Consider the following 14,120-nt stretch of genomic DNA (forward strand, 5'->3'; position numbering starts at 1 on the left):
AGCATAATGAAGTATAAAGGGAAATCAACCACCATCATATCGATAAAAACAGTCTTCCCACCTAAAGTAATAGGAAATTGAGGAAGAACACCCATAGATTCACCAAGTCTTATATCATAGGCTAACAACTGACTATCAGTTGTCAACAACTTTGGAGAACCCAAAGCTTTCCAAGTCAAGGAGGATATAATACTTGTAAAGGATCTTTCATCCACCATACATCGATAAATGTTTGTGGAATTAACTCTAACCTTTATTTGGAAAGGTGCACTGGAAGGAAGACGGGGCTCAACAAGATTATCACAATCAAAAGAGACACTCCTAGAACTTGGAGGGGGGACATTTGAAGAGACCGGAATGTCCCCTAGAATAGAAGAATCTGTACTAGAAATCAAAAAGACTTTGTTGTTAGGCACTTCACCCCCCAAAAGAGGAGTGTAATCAGCCATAGATTGCACTGGCTCGACCACTTCATCAACCAAAGGTTGATGAGACTGTTGAGAAACCATAACAGATTCAGGAGTAGAAGAACCTTCAAAATCGGACCATATCCTTTGTACCACTAGAATACCAGGGCACAAATGAGTAAGATGGTATCCCTTACATATCTTACAAGGGAACTTAGGTTTAAAACTTCTACACCTAGATTTCTTATCAACATCCATTCCACCAACATGACTAGCAATGGTTTGCAAAGAATCTCCAACATGACTTGCAAGCGTTGGTGATGTATTGCTAGTATGACTTGAAGTGACTACACTTATGCCCTCAGCATGACTTGAAGAGGCTAAAAGCTCATCTCCAACATGACTTGCAGAGGTTGATGATGATTGGATAGAACTATTCTTCTTCTTCGTCTTCCTCTTTCTCCTCTTTTTAGATCTCTTATTACAAGAGGGAGGAGAAAGAGGAATCCTAGATTTATCTTTTAAAGAAGATGAACAATTAACACCCATTTGATGCCCTTGAAATCAAGTATTCATCTAAGAAGCTTCAAGAACATCTAGAATATTTAGAGTGGACCACAGCCAAACTGGTAGTCCAATGTTCAATCCAGGAATATTCAAAGTGGCCATCAAGGGGGTACCAACGTTTCCAAAGAAAGGAAAAGCACTAGGATCCCCTTTTGGAAGGGTACCTTGGTTGGTCTCCATAGGAATATTGGCCATACTAAACTTATCTGTAGATCCTTCCCTTATGGGAATGTACCAATGACTTTCCAAGGAAGAGAGATGAACAATCAAAACCTTTTCCCTTAAGGAGGCAACTCCACAAATTTCAAAAAGAAAGATCAAAATCCTTCCAAGATCTAAATTCCAAAAGTGATAAGACAAATCCACCTAAAGCCAACTAAATACAAAGAAAAAACAGCACTCGACTATAAAGTTCCTAAAGATGCAACCAATCAAGAAACTTCCAAGTATTTACACTTCGGGTGATGAGGACCATAGACCAAAATACAAGAAAGTGAATTAAGGGACCTTCCAAAGATAGTTTGAGATAATAATGACCCAAGCCTACCAGCGAAGGTAACAGAAACAGTTATGTTGACCTCCAAACAAAAGCCTTTGTCGGGGAAATCACCCAAGCTTCGCAAGGGTACCCTCCAGAATTACTAATGAACATGATGCAATGTCTACCTCAGGTTCCATGGGATTCCCCTCCACAACCACCTATGTGATCCCTAGGAATAGTAATTATGGGCACCAATTTGTATCAAAATCTAGGCGGAACAATCTCGTGGTCGGGATCCAACAAGTAGGAGAGTGGTTATCTCTCTTCCTTTTCTTGACTCTCCCTTGTGCGTGACTCCTAGTCACGGAGCTTTCCCGGTCTTTCTAACAACACTGGATTTCACTCATTATTCAACATCTATGTTTGATAGTTTGAGTGGCCTTGGAGAGTTAACTCTCCACTCACCTATTCCAAGGCCCTAAAGAACTAAACTTGTTAGTGTAATTAATGACAAATTCAAAAAATGTTCTAGTTCTTTTTAATTAAGCGCTTGATTTTAAAAGGTTGTTCTTTAGGTCACGGGGACAATGAGAGTGAAACTTATGGTGTTTTTACGCAAAAGAAATCAATAGAAACTTAATTATATGCATGTAGTTATTTTTCTTTGATGAAAATGGATTTCTATAAAGTTCTACGAATAAACTTGTACAAGCAATTTTTTCCTTTTTCAGAAAACATACTCCACACACCCAAAATCTAACAAAAAGACTAAAATGTCTGCAATGCAAACTATCTTAATGCAAACTATAATGATGGTGCATGATGCTCATACAAGAAGCAAATGTGTTTCTTTATAAGATCAATAGGTCAACTTGACTACAAAGAGGGCACAAACCAAAGACAAACTTCCCTCGAAACCAAGCAAAACCAATCGAAAAAAGTTCACAATTGCTCAAAAACAAAACAAAAGAAACCAAAAACAAAAACTTGAAAAGAAAAAAAAAGGCACAAGCTATGTTTTTTGTCTTTCTTTTTTTTTTAAACCAAAGAAATTTTTGAGGTCACAAAAGACTATTAAACTTCAAAGATCAAGAAACAATCATAAAGAGTCCTTGAACTTCGCAAGTTATGCAACTCATCAATAAAATGAAACTTGAAACGAGAAAGGACTACAAACTTGTATTAACTGATCTGAATAGCAATATAAAAGACTTCAGCAAACCAACAGAATGTCAAGAAAGACTCTCAAGATTGCCAAAGAGACACTCAAAAACCATGAAAAACAAAATAGGTCAACCAAAAAGGAAATCAAAGCAAAGCAATCTGAAAGTTGGGTTATAAACGAAACTAAAATCAATTTCTTGTTCTAGAAAGCTAGAACAACCAAGAACTTCTGACATAAGCCTTGAACCCAAAACGCAAACTAAAACCTTACTCAAAAAGAAATCCTAGGTCAACTAGGTTTTTCACTGAGAAGAAGATTCGAAATTGAAAACTTGCAAGAGAGCAGAGCTCTAGTGATAGTGAATGACCAGAAAATAGCAAAAGTCACCAGGCAACAGACTTAACTGGGCAAGAGATTTTGAAAAATCAATTCAAAATTAGGTATACACGACTGTGTAAAGGAGAGGCATGCACACGCGTTTCAAACACAGGAAACTCGCGTATACGTGAGTCTATTTGAGGAAACAATTGTGTATACGCTATTGTATCCCTAAAAAAATGTGTATAAAAAGATCAACTAAGAAAAATAAAAAATCAAGGCCTGATCCAAAAGATCGTACTTGATGCCTGGGAAGCCAATAAGTAACTAACAATGTAAAAATAAGAAATCAAGAAAACAAAACCTGATCATGGACAAACAACCCAAACCAGGAAAAACCATAATGTTTTCCCCAATGAAGTTGCCAATTTTGTTGCGAGTGGAACACCCTAAGGTCTTGGGTTGAAAACCCCAACAGAGTGGAGGGAATACAACATAAAGAAACACACAGACAAACAGTCTAAATGCTTAAACTACTGAAGTAGGAAGAAGTGGTATTACCCAGAGGTCTTATGTTCGAGATCGATCCCGTAGGGTCCAAACCCTCTGCTCCTTCCAATGCCTTTAGAACCTATAACTTATCCAAGTAAAGCATATACAACAGTAGTAATAGAAAGCATGTTCATGATATAGGTGTTAAATCATATAAGCAGGTGAGAAAATTACCATTAACATAAGATTCATAAGCAAATCATAATGTAGTTTAATGCATAAACACAATAAATATTAGGAACAGAACAACATTTCTTTATTGATGTAAGCTAAATGAAATGTGGAAAACTACAACTTGAGTCTTCCTCCATCTCCAAGCGGAACCATCCTCCGGATTCGTCCTGCCCAGGCCTCAACAATCTTCCTCCATCGATATACACAAGGATGTCATCAAAGGGATAAAGAACATCTCAAAGAAGGAAACAAAGGTTTCCTATAACTTGGGAGTGCATGAGGCACAGGGAATTCTTCAGACTTGATCAAGGATGTAATCAACTATAATAACAATATCTCGTATCTCCTCCCCTTAGGCCTTCCCATGGAGGTTTATTTGTACTTCTCCAAATAGTTTTTTCAGTTGGGAAACAATTGGGCCACAGGCTACAGTAGGTGAGTAATAGGTAAAACCCTTTAAATCCACCCAAATTTAAGGAGATCATTTATTTTTTAGTGTTTTAACACATATACAGGGGTTGGTATAGAATAACCTGAGTGTACATTCTGTTTATACAAGGAAAAATAGTGTATGGGAAGTAAAACATTGTTTTTTAGAATTTGGACCAAGTCTGGAAAGGAAGGGTTGCCCTAGGCCATAACTAGAGCATAAAATCTACCAAGAGTAGTAAATGGTGCTATAACAACTTGGGGGTCAATATTGAAAAATTACAACAACATCCCACCCTAATTTTATTGGGTAGAGACCAATACAATGTATTCAATGTTGGAAACCATTAAAGTGATCAATATCAAATATATTAATGCTCTATAAAGAGAATCATGAAGCACTGCCACCTCCAAAACAACAACTCCACATGATCCTCTTTAAAAAACAATGAAGTAGATCATGCACCAAGTTCTCAAAATATCTTCAGTTGTGAAAAACAAGAGCATGTGCACAAACGATAAGAGAAGGAACCAAAGATACCTCAAATGTTGTCAACAAACAATGCCCATGCTATGAAACAAAACTCCAGTCAATCAGTGTATCATTCAACAGGGCACCAAACAAGGTGCTCCGGTCGATTTACAATCTAATCTCATAAGTTAAGTTCACACATCCCAACATTCCAACAAACTTATGAAGATCAATAAGTATTCAAGTCAAACAATCATATTAAAAGTACTCATGTAGGTACTCTAAGCTATCTGTCAGCGAAGTCTTCAGTTTACACGTTGTCAGCATAGTGTAAGCAACATCATGTTGGGTTTACATAGCCCAATATCTCGAGTTTCAACATCATCCACCCTGAGGTAGGCTTTATCTTGTTCCCATTCATCCACATGGACATGCACACAATACCTTGAACAAATTCCTTTGGTATCTTGAACAAATTTCAAATCAAAGAAATTTTGTTTGCTTTGAAGAGTTCATTGTGCTAAAATACAATGGAAATAATAAGAATTGATAAATTACATTCACATGACAGAAATATGCACAAGGTCCATATTTCTGAGGTTCCTCAGTAAGATGAAATTAATGAAGAATTATTTGATATTGAAAAAAAATAAAATTGCTTCAAGTCTAAGTTATATTTATCACATTCCTGACACATGAAAATACAGATCATAAATATAATGTCTTTAGCCTTGAAAAAAACTCAGGAAATGAACTTTGTCACAGAATAGAGTAAATTTGACAATGGCTTGGATCTCAGAATTGTTAAAAAGATGAGATATTCATCTCATTTTTCTTATATTTATAATTTCTTATGGTATACATGAAGATTGCATTTATAATCCATATACTAATTATGTTCAAATACACAGCTCCATCACATAACTTGGAGTCCACCATGTAGAACCATGGACAACATAATGGGACTTCTGAATAGGCGTTCAAAAAACTTGGAGAATATATCATTGAATTCCATCCTTGGCACACCAAACGAAAATGGAAGAAGCTAGACACAGGCAACTGTGGAAGCACCCTTTCTAATAAATCTTCATGAGTTCACCACAAGATATGTAATATATTATCATCGGATCCTCACATCAAATTGATGCATTTAACGTTTTCCTCTTATGTTTGAGTTGCTTTTGTCATGAGTTCCCATAATACTTATTTTTAGGACTATAGGAACTAGTGCCCCTCCTCCCGTAATCTTTTCGAGCCCCTCACCTCTTTGAATTTCATTGATCTCCTTCTTGTAATCCTATCACCTGAGATGGATAAGTGATCCAGGTCCGGGTGTGAAGAAGGACCCTTCCAAGACCTTTTACTTTTTGTTATGTGTTAAGATTTCCTTTTAAAAGAACATTAACGAATACCTATGCATGTTATAAAGAAGAGGAACATAAAAATCATCAACACATGAAAACATAAGCGTTGATAACAGAGTTCATCCAGGAGGGACTACGTCTCCGGGCCCCGTGTCAAGATGGTGTAGGCCGTTGCATTAGGTGTTGTCAATAAATATGATGTACACAAGAGATGATGTCTCGATCATACAAGGAAAAATGCCCTCACGTAGGAGTGGCTCTAAGGGATGTCCCACAACTAGAACTCTCAATCAAAATACTCCTATCAGTATGATACAAAAACATGCATGATGAGCATCCTGCCAATATGGCACAAAAGGGATATCAAAACAAAACACATGCATGACGACAACAAGAGTATCCCAACAACATACAACAAGGGATCTCAAAGCATAACATAAAGACTTATGACAACAAGTACATCATATAGAAGATTCCGCATAACATGAAGCAAGGAATCATGACAACATGAAATAAACAAGATCCTTCATCAGCATCAATCAAGGATCTATGCAACATAATGCAGACAAAAGAAGTACATGAACAAATTATATACTTCACACCACAAGCCATCTAAAGAAGTGGATGCCTCACTGCTGAAGCCATTCTGACCATCGATCTCAAGTCGACGATCGTATGAAGATGGCTACTTCGCACAAGAATGTGGACATTTGAAACATAGCTGTCAACATGCTAAAGCTTGCTAACACGTTGATTCTCACAGCACCGATCAAGAAGAATCGATCAAAGAAGAAGAATCGATCTCAAAGAGAATAACTGCTCTAGACTCTTGGCTCTGTAGCGCTGTGGCTTATGTCACTATAGCTCTGTGATCTGGCATAATTTCAAGTGCTCTCTAACTTTCATGCTTCTCTATAGCTATGCGGCTCTATGGATTCGAAGTAGTGCTCTAGCTTCATGCTTCTCTGTGTACTCAGGATCTTGTGCCTTTCTCCACACAGCCTCTCCACGCAACCTTTTGGGCTCTCTATTACACTGCTCTCGCCCTCTATTACGCAGCCTTTTGTCACTCTAGGCTCTTTGCATCTATGCTCTTAGCGCTCTAGCATAGGCTTTCGGGTTCTCGGGCACTCTCTGGCATGCAGGCTCTCTCCCTTCTCCAGCCTCGGCTCTCTATCACCCATCGTGTTTTATAACACATTTGGGACAAGGCTGGATCAAAATCAGAGGTCTGTTGCTTAAGAATAGAATTCGTTTGTATAGAACAGTAGGCGGGCTCAACAACCTTTAAAAAAATAGCCTTTTTATCGTTTTAAAACGATAATACAAAAACCCGAAAAACACTGAAAAACATTGAAAAATCTGAAAGTTCAGATTTTAAATTTTATAAAATTAGAGATATAAATCAATCGGGTCCGCACTATATCACAAGTTGGGATCACAGATCGCCGATCACCGCGGCTTATGATCCTTCCTTCGGAATCCGCCAATTCTGATCATTTCGATCACTGATATCAACGATTGCTAATCGCATTTGCTGATATTCAGGGGTCTTGGTCCTCGGCCTTTGAGTTCCCCTGACCCAATCCACCGATCCGACACTCCATCGCTGATTCGCAAGCACCGATATCGTCGATCGCTACTTGTATAGCGTTGATATTGGCCATCGCCTGCCTCCAATTGCGATTTGCCTTATAAAGGATTAAAACCCATTTTTAAAGGAAAATGCCTCATTTTCCTAAGGAACAAAGCAACCTTCTTTTCGCGATAACTTCATCATCCGGACTCGGATTGAAGTGTCATTCATGCCATTGGAATCAGGACAACGAGATCTATGATCTATTCAAGCATAATCTAAACACTTTGATTTTTGAGCCATCTTTGTCCTGTGTGTCTCTCTGGAGCCACCTTGATCAATCCTCCCCACTAAGAAGCTTTTGATCCTCCAAAAGAATGAAAAATAATCTGCATTTCTATCTGTACCCTGTCCGCATCACAAGCGTCCTGAAAAGGTCTTGCTTCCATCTCCTTCACCTTTGTTCTTCGGAGCCTTAAGCGACAGACCGACACCTACTACTTCTGCAACCTGTAGTACATGGTTTTGCAAATTACATGTTTTGAATAACATGACCAAACTAAAGACCCAAATGTCCCATACTTGCCACGAGTTTATAACACATACTCGGTGGTCAAGTTTACAACAAGATGGATGTAATACCCCAGCTCTGACAACAAGCCCAACTCATCATGGTTGCTTAAAAAAGTGATGGAAGACACATCATCAATGCAACACATGATTTACATACATAAGGCCAAACATTATTGTTTTGACAAGTGATGGAAACATAACATCACTTTCAGAGTTTTAACATACAACTCAAAATACAACTCAAAACATGACCAGACATCATCATTGATGACCAAGAGATGGAAACACATCATCACTTTTACACTTTAAGATGCAAAAAATGATTTACAAAAGAATGACCATGAAATGACAACATGTCTAGAAACCATTTCTCACTGATCATTGTGAATGGGTCACCTCCCTGAGGTGGTTTTTCTCGTCGAACAACTGCTCTTCCTGCTTCACGCACCGACACTTTGTCTTTAAAGCACTGCTCTAGATGGAGCTTCCAGCAAGTGGCTTTTTGATGGCCATTTCTGTCGTAAAGACTGCAGTAGGCTTTCTTCCTCCATATCTACTTAACCTGTTTCTTTTCATGCTATTGAGAGGGTCTTTCACGCCTCATGAGTGCTGCCATTCTTTTCCAACACTTAGAAAAGGTATGGTTAGGTAAACCACAAAAGGTAGATTTTTTTCGATGTCTTGATCTTCGTTCGTTATTAACAACATGATCATAATCAAAATGAACATTCGAAGATCGAAAATGGTTATACCTTCCTTTGCTGTCTTTGATGTCAATATGGCAATGAGAACTTGCCTCAGCTCTCTTCCTGCAATGGAAATTGCCATGGGATGATGGGGATGTTTTCCCATCATTCTCTTTCCTCGACGATGTCTCAGATGAATCTGACACCTTTGAGAACTCTCCTTTAGTGTATCTCGAACCTACAAATCAATGCTCATGCACAACCTCCAAAGGTTGAGTGATGCCTTGGTTATTAGCACCAAGTTCCTTCTCCTCGTGCCTTGTCTTTGTAAGGAGCCTCATATTTGTCCCTATAATTGGGATCTCCAAATCTCCAACAGACATCATACTATGAGTAAATGAAATCGAAAGGAAATCAACATCCTTTCCCTTCTCTTTCGATTTGGAAAGAACTGATGAGGGTTGCTCATCATCCGTTGGTTCGCTAACTGTCTCAGTGTATTCCCTAACTTCTTTCCTGACATACCCAAGTCCTACTCGACACGGTAATTCCTCTACTTGGATGGGATTGACAATGCCTTGGCCATTAATGACCAAGCCTTTCCCTTCATATCCCATTCTCTTTAACAGTTTGGAGCCAATTCCTATGGTGTGATTTTCAAACACAGCGAAATCATCATCAGGAAAGATACATGAAGATGGAGAACTACTTTTATCTCACACGGGTCACGCTGCAGCTTTTCCAAGGCCTCGTCCTTTGCTTGCAGCTGTCGTAGAAAACTTTGTTTTTCCTTTCTCTTCATGTAGACACATCTTCAATTATGCGTTCTCACTTTTAAGATTGTGTTTGTTTTCCTTCAGTTCTTCCATCGCCTCTTCTGTGGCTTTCAACTGAAGTTGTAATCGCTCCTTTTCCTCTATTTCTTTCTGTGGAGTTTCATACATAATTTCCACTCTCTTCGAAATGTTGAGCATGGTCTCGTACATCGCTCTTTCATCCTCTGTCATTGTTCACAATGCAATTCACATCAACGCAAAGACCGCTTTTATACCACTTGATCCAGGTCTGGGTGTGAAGAAGGACCCTTCCAAGACCTTTTACTTCTGTGATGTGTTAAAATTTCTTTATAAAAGAACATTAATGAATACATCTGCATGCTGTAAAGAAGAGGAACATAAAAATAATCAACACATGAAAACATAAGCGTTGATAACAGAGTTCATCCAAGGGGGACTACGTCTCCAGGCCCCATGTCAAGATGGTGTAGGCCGCTGCATTAGGTGATGTCAATAAATATGATGTACACAAGATATGATGTCTCGATCCTACAATGAAAAATTCCATCATGCAAGAGTGGCTCTAAGAAATGTTCCACAACTAGAACTCTCAATCAAAAGACTCCTATCAGTATGATACAAAAACATGCATGATGAGCATCCCGCCAATATGGCACAAAAGGGATGTCAAAACAAAACACATGCATGACGAGAACAAGAGTATCCCAACAACATACAACAAGGGATCTCAAATCATAACATAAATAGTTAAGACAACAAGTACATCATATCGAAGATTCCGCATAACATGAAGCAAGGAAACATGACAACATGAAATAAACAAGATCTTGCATCAACATCAATCAAGGATCCATGCAACATAATCCAGACAGAAGAAGTACATGAACACATCATATACCTCACACCATGGGCCATCTGAAGAAGTGGATGCCTCACTGCTGAAGCCATTCAGACCATCGATCTCAAGGCGACGATCGTATGAAGATGGCTACTTCGCACAAGAATGTGGACATCTAAAACATAGCTGTCAACATGCTAAAGCTTGCTGACACATTGATTCTCATAGCACCGATCAAGAAGAATTGATCAAAGAAGAAGAATCGATCTCAAAGAGAATAACTGCTCTGGACTCTTGGCTCTGTAGCTCGCTGGCTATCTGGCTTTGTAGCGCTCTGGCTTATGTCACTGCAGCTCTGTGATCTGCCAGAATTTCAAGCGCTCTCTGACTTTCATGCTTCTCAGTATCTCTGCGGCTCTATGGATTTGAAGTGTCGCTTTGGCTTCATGATTCTCTGCATACTCAGGCTCTTGGGCCTCTCTCCATGCAGCCTCTCCACACAACCTTTTGGGCTCTCTGTTACACCATTCTCGCCCTCTGTTACGCAGCCTTTTGCCACTCTTGGCTCTCTGAATCTATGCTCTCGGCACTCTAGCACAGGCTTTCAGGTTCTTAGGCGCTCTATGGCATGCAGGCTCTCTCCCTTCTCCAGCCTCGTCTCTCTGTCACCCATCGTGTTTTATAACACATTCGGGACAAGGCTGCTTCAAAATCAGAGGTCTGTTTCTTAAGAATAGAAATTGTTTGTATAGAACAGTCGACGGGTGCAACGACCTTTAAAAAAATATCCTTTTTATTATTTTAAAACAATAATACAAAAACCTGAAAAACACTGAAAAACATTGAAAAATCTGAAAGTTCAGATTTCAAATTTTATAAAATCGGACCTATAAATCGATCGGGTCCATGCTATATCGCAAGTCGAGATCGCAGATCATCGATCGATGTGGCCCGGGGTCCTTCCTTCGGCACTGATCGTTCTAATCGCCGATATCGGCGATCACTAATCACATTCGCTGATATCCAGGGGTCCTGGTCCTTGACCTTTGAGTTCCATCAACCCGATCCACCGATCCGCCACTCCATCACTGATTTGCAAGCCCCGATATTGCCGATCGCTACCTATATAGCACCGATATTGGCCATCGCCTACCTCCGATTGTGATTTTCCTTATAAAGGATTAAAACCCATTTTTAAAGGAAAATGCCTCATTTTCCTAAGGAACAAAGCAACCTAATTTTCGTGATAACCTCATCATCCGAACTTGGATTGAAGTGTCATTCACACCGTTGGAATCAGGACGACGAGATTTACGATATGTTCGAGCATAATCTGAACACTTTGATTTTTGAGCCATCTTTGTCCTGTGTGTCTCTCTGGAGCCACCTTGATCAATATTCCCCACTGAGGAGCTTTTGGTCCTCCAAAAGCATAAAAAATAATATGCATCTCTATCTATACCCTGTCCACACCACAAGCATCCTGAAAAGGTCTCGCTTCCATCTCCTTCACCTTTTTTCTTTGGAGCCTTAAGCAACAGACCGACACCTACTACTTCTGCAACTTGTAGTACATGGTTTTGAAAATTACATGCTTTGAATAACATGACCAAACTAAAGACCCAAATGTCCCATACTTGCCACGAGTTTTTAACACATACTCGGTGGTCAAGTTTACAACAACATGGTCGTAATACCCCAGCTATGACAACAAGGCCAACTCATCATGGTTTCTTCAAAAAGTGATGGAAAACACATTATCAATGAAACACATGATTTACATACATAAGGCCAAACATTATTGTTTTGACAAGTGATGGAAACATAACATCACTTTCAGAGTTTTAACATACAACTCAAAATACGACTCAAAACATTACCAGACATCATTGTTGCTAACCAAGTGATGGAAACACATCATCACTTTTACACTTTAAAATGAAACAAATGATTTACAAAAGAATGACCATGAAATGACAACATGTCTAGAAACCATTTCTCGTTGATCATTGTGAATGGGTCACCTCCCTAAGGTGGTTTTGCTTGTCGAACAACTGCTCTTCCTGCTTCACGCACCGACACTTTTTCTTTAAGGCGCTACTCTGGATGGAGCTTCCAGAAAGTGGCTCTTTGATGGCCATTTCTATCGCAATGACTACAGTAGGCTTTCTTCCTCCATATCTGCTTAACCTGTTTCTTTTCATGCTGTTGAGAGGGTCTTTCATGCCTCATGAGTGCTGTCATTCTTTTCCAACACTTAGAAAAGGTATGGTTAGGTAAACCACAAAAGGTACATGTTTTTTGATGCCTTGATCTTCGTTCATTATTAACAACATGATCATAATCAAAATGAACATTCGAAGATCTAAAATGGTTATACCTTCCTTTGTTGTCTCTAATGTCAATATGACGATGAGAGCTTGCCTCAGCTCTCTTCCTGCAATGGAAATTGCCATGGGATCATGGGGATGTTTTCCCATCATTCTCTTTCCTCGACGATGTCTCAGATGAATCTGACACCTTTGAGCACTCTCCTTTAATGTATCTCGAACCTACAAATCGATGCTCATGTACAACCTCCAAAGTTTGAGTGATGCCTTGGTTATTAGCACCAGGTTCGTTCTCCTCGTGCCTTGTCTTTGTAAGGATCCTCATGTTTGTACCTGTAATTGGGATCTCCAAATCTCCAACAGAATCATAATATGAGAAGATGAAATCGAAAGGAAATCAACATCCTTTACCTTCTCTTTTGATTTGGAAAGAACTGATGAGGGTTGCTCATCACCCATTGGTTCGCTAACTGTCTCAGTGCATTCCCCAACTTCTTTCCTGACATACCCAAGTCTTGCTCGACACAGTAATTCCTCTACTTGGATGGGATTGACAATGCCTTGGCAATTAACGCCCAAGCCTTTCCCTTCATATCCCATTCTCTTCAACAGTTTGGAGCCAATTCCTGTGGTGTGATTTTCAAACACAACAAAATCATCATCAGGAAACATACATGAAGATGGAGAACTAATTTTTATCTCACACAGGTCACGCTGCAGCTTTTCCAAGGCCTCATCCTTTGCTTGCAATTGTCGTAGCAAGCTTTGTTTTTCCTCTTTCTCTTCATGTAGACGCATCTTCAATTCCGCGTTCTCTGTTTGAAGATTGTGTTTGTTTTCCTTCAGTTCTTCCATGGCCTCTTCTATGGCTTTCAACTGAAGTTGTAATCGCTCCTTTTCCTCTATTTCTTTCTGTAGAGTTTCATACATAATTTCCACTCTCTTGGAAATGTCGAGAATGGTCTCATACCTCGCTCTTTCATCCTCTATCATTGTTCACACTACAATTCACATCAACACAAAGACCGCTCTGATACCACTTGATCTAGGTCCGAGTGTGAAGAAGGACCCTTCCAAGACCTTTTACTTTCGTGATGTGTTAAAATTGCTTTTTAAAAGAACATTAACGAATACATCTGCATGTTGTAAAGAAAAGGAACATAAAAATCATCAACACATTAAAACATAAGCATTGATAACAGAGTTCATCCAAGAGGGACTACGTCTCAGGGCCCCGTGTCAAGATGGTGTAGGCCATTGCATTAGGTGCTGTCAATAAATATGATGTACACAAGATATGATGTCTCAATCATACAAGGAAAAATGACCTCACGTAGGAGTGGCTCTAAGAGATGTTCCACAACTAGAACTCTCAATCAAAATACTCCTAT

This window comes from Pinus tabuliformis, chromosome 3_2, assembly GCF_031772625.1.
Source record: "Pinus tabuliformis cultivar Carrire ecotype Pingquan chromosome 3_2, CPIR1, whole genome shotgun sequence".
Lineage (NCBI taxonomy): Eukaryota > Viridiplantae > Streptophyta > Pinopsida > Pinales > Pinaceae > Pinus > Pinus tabuliformis.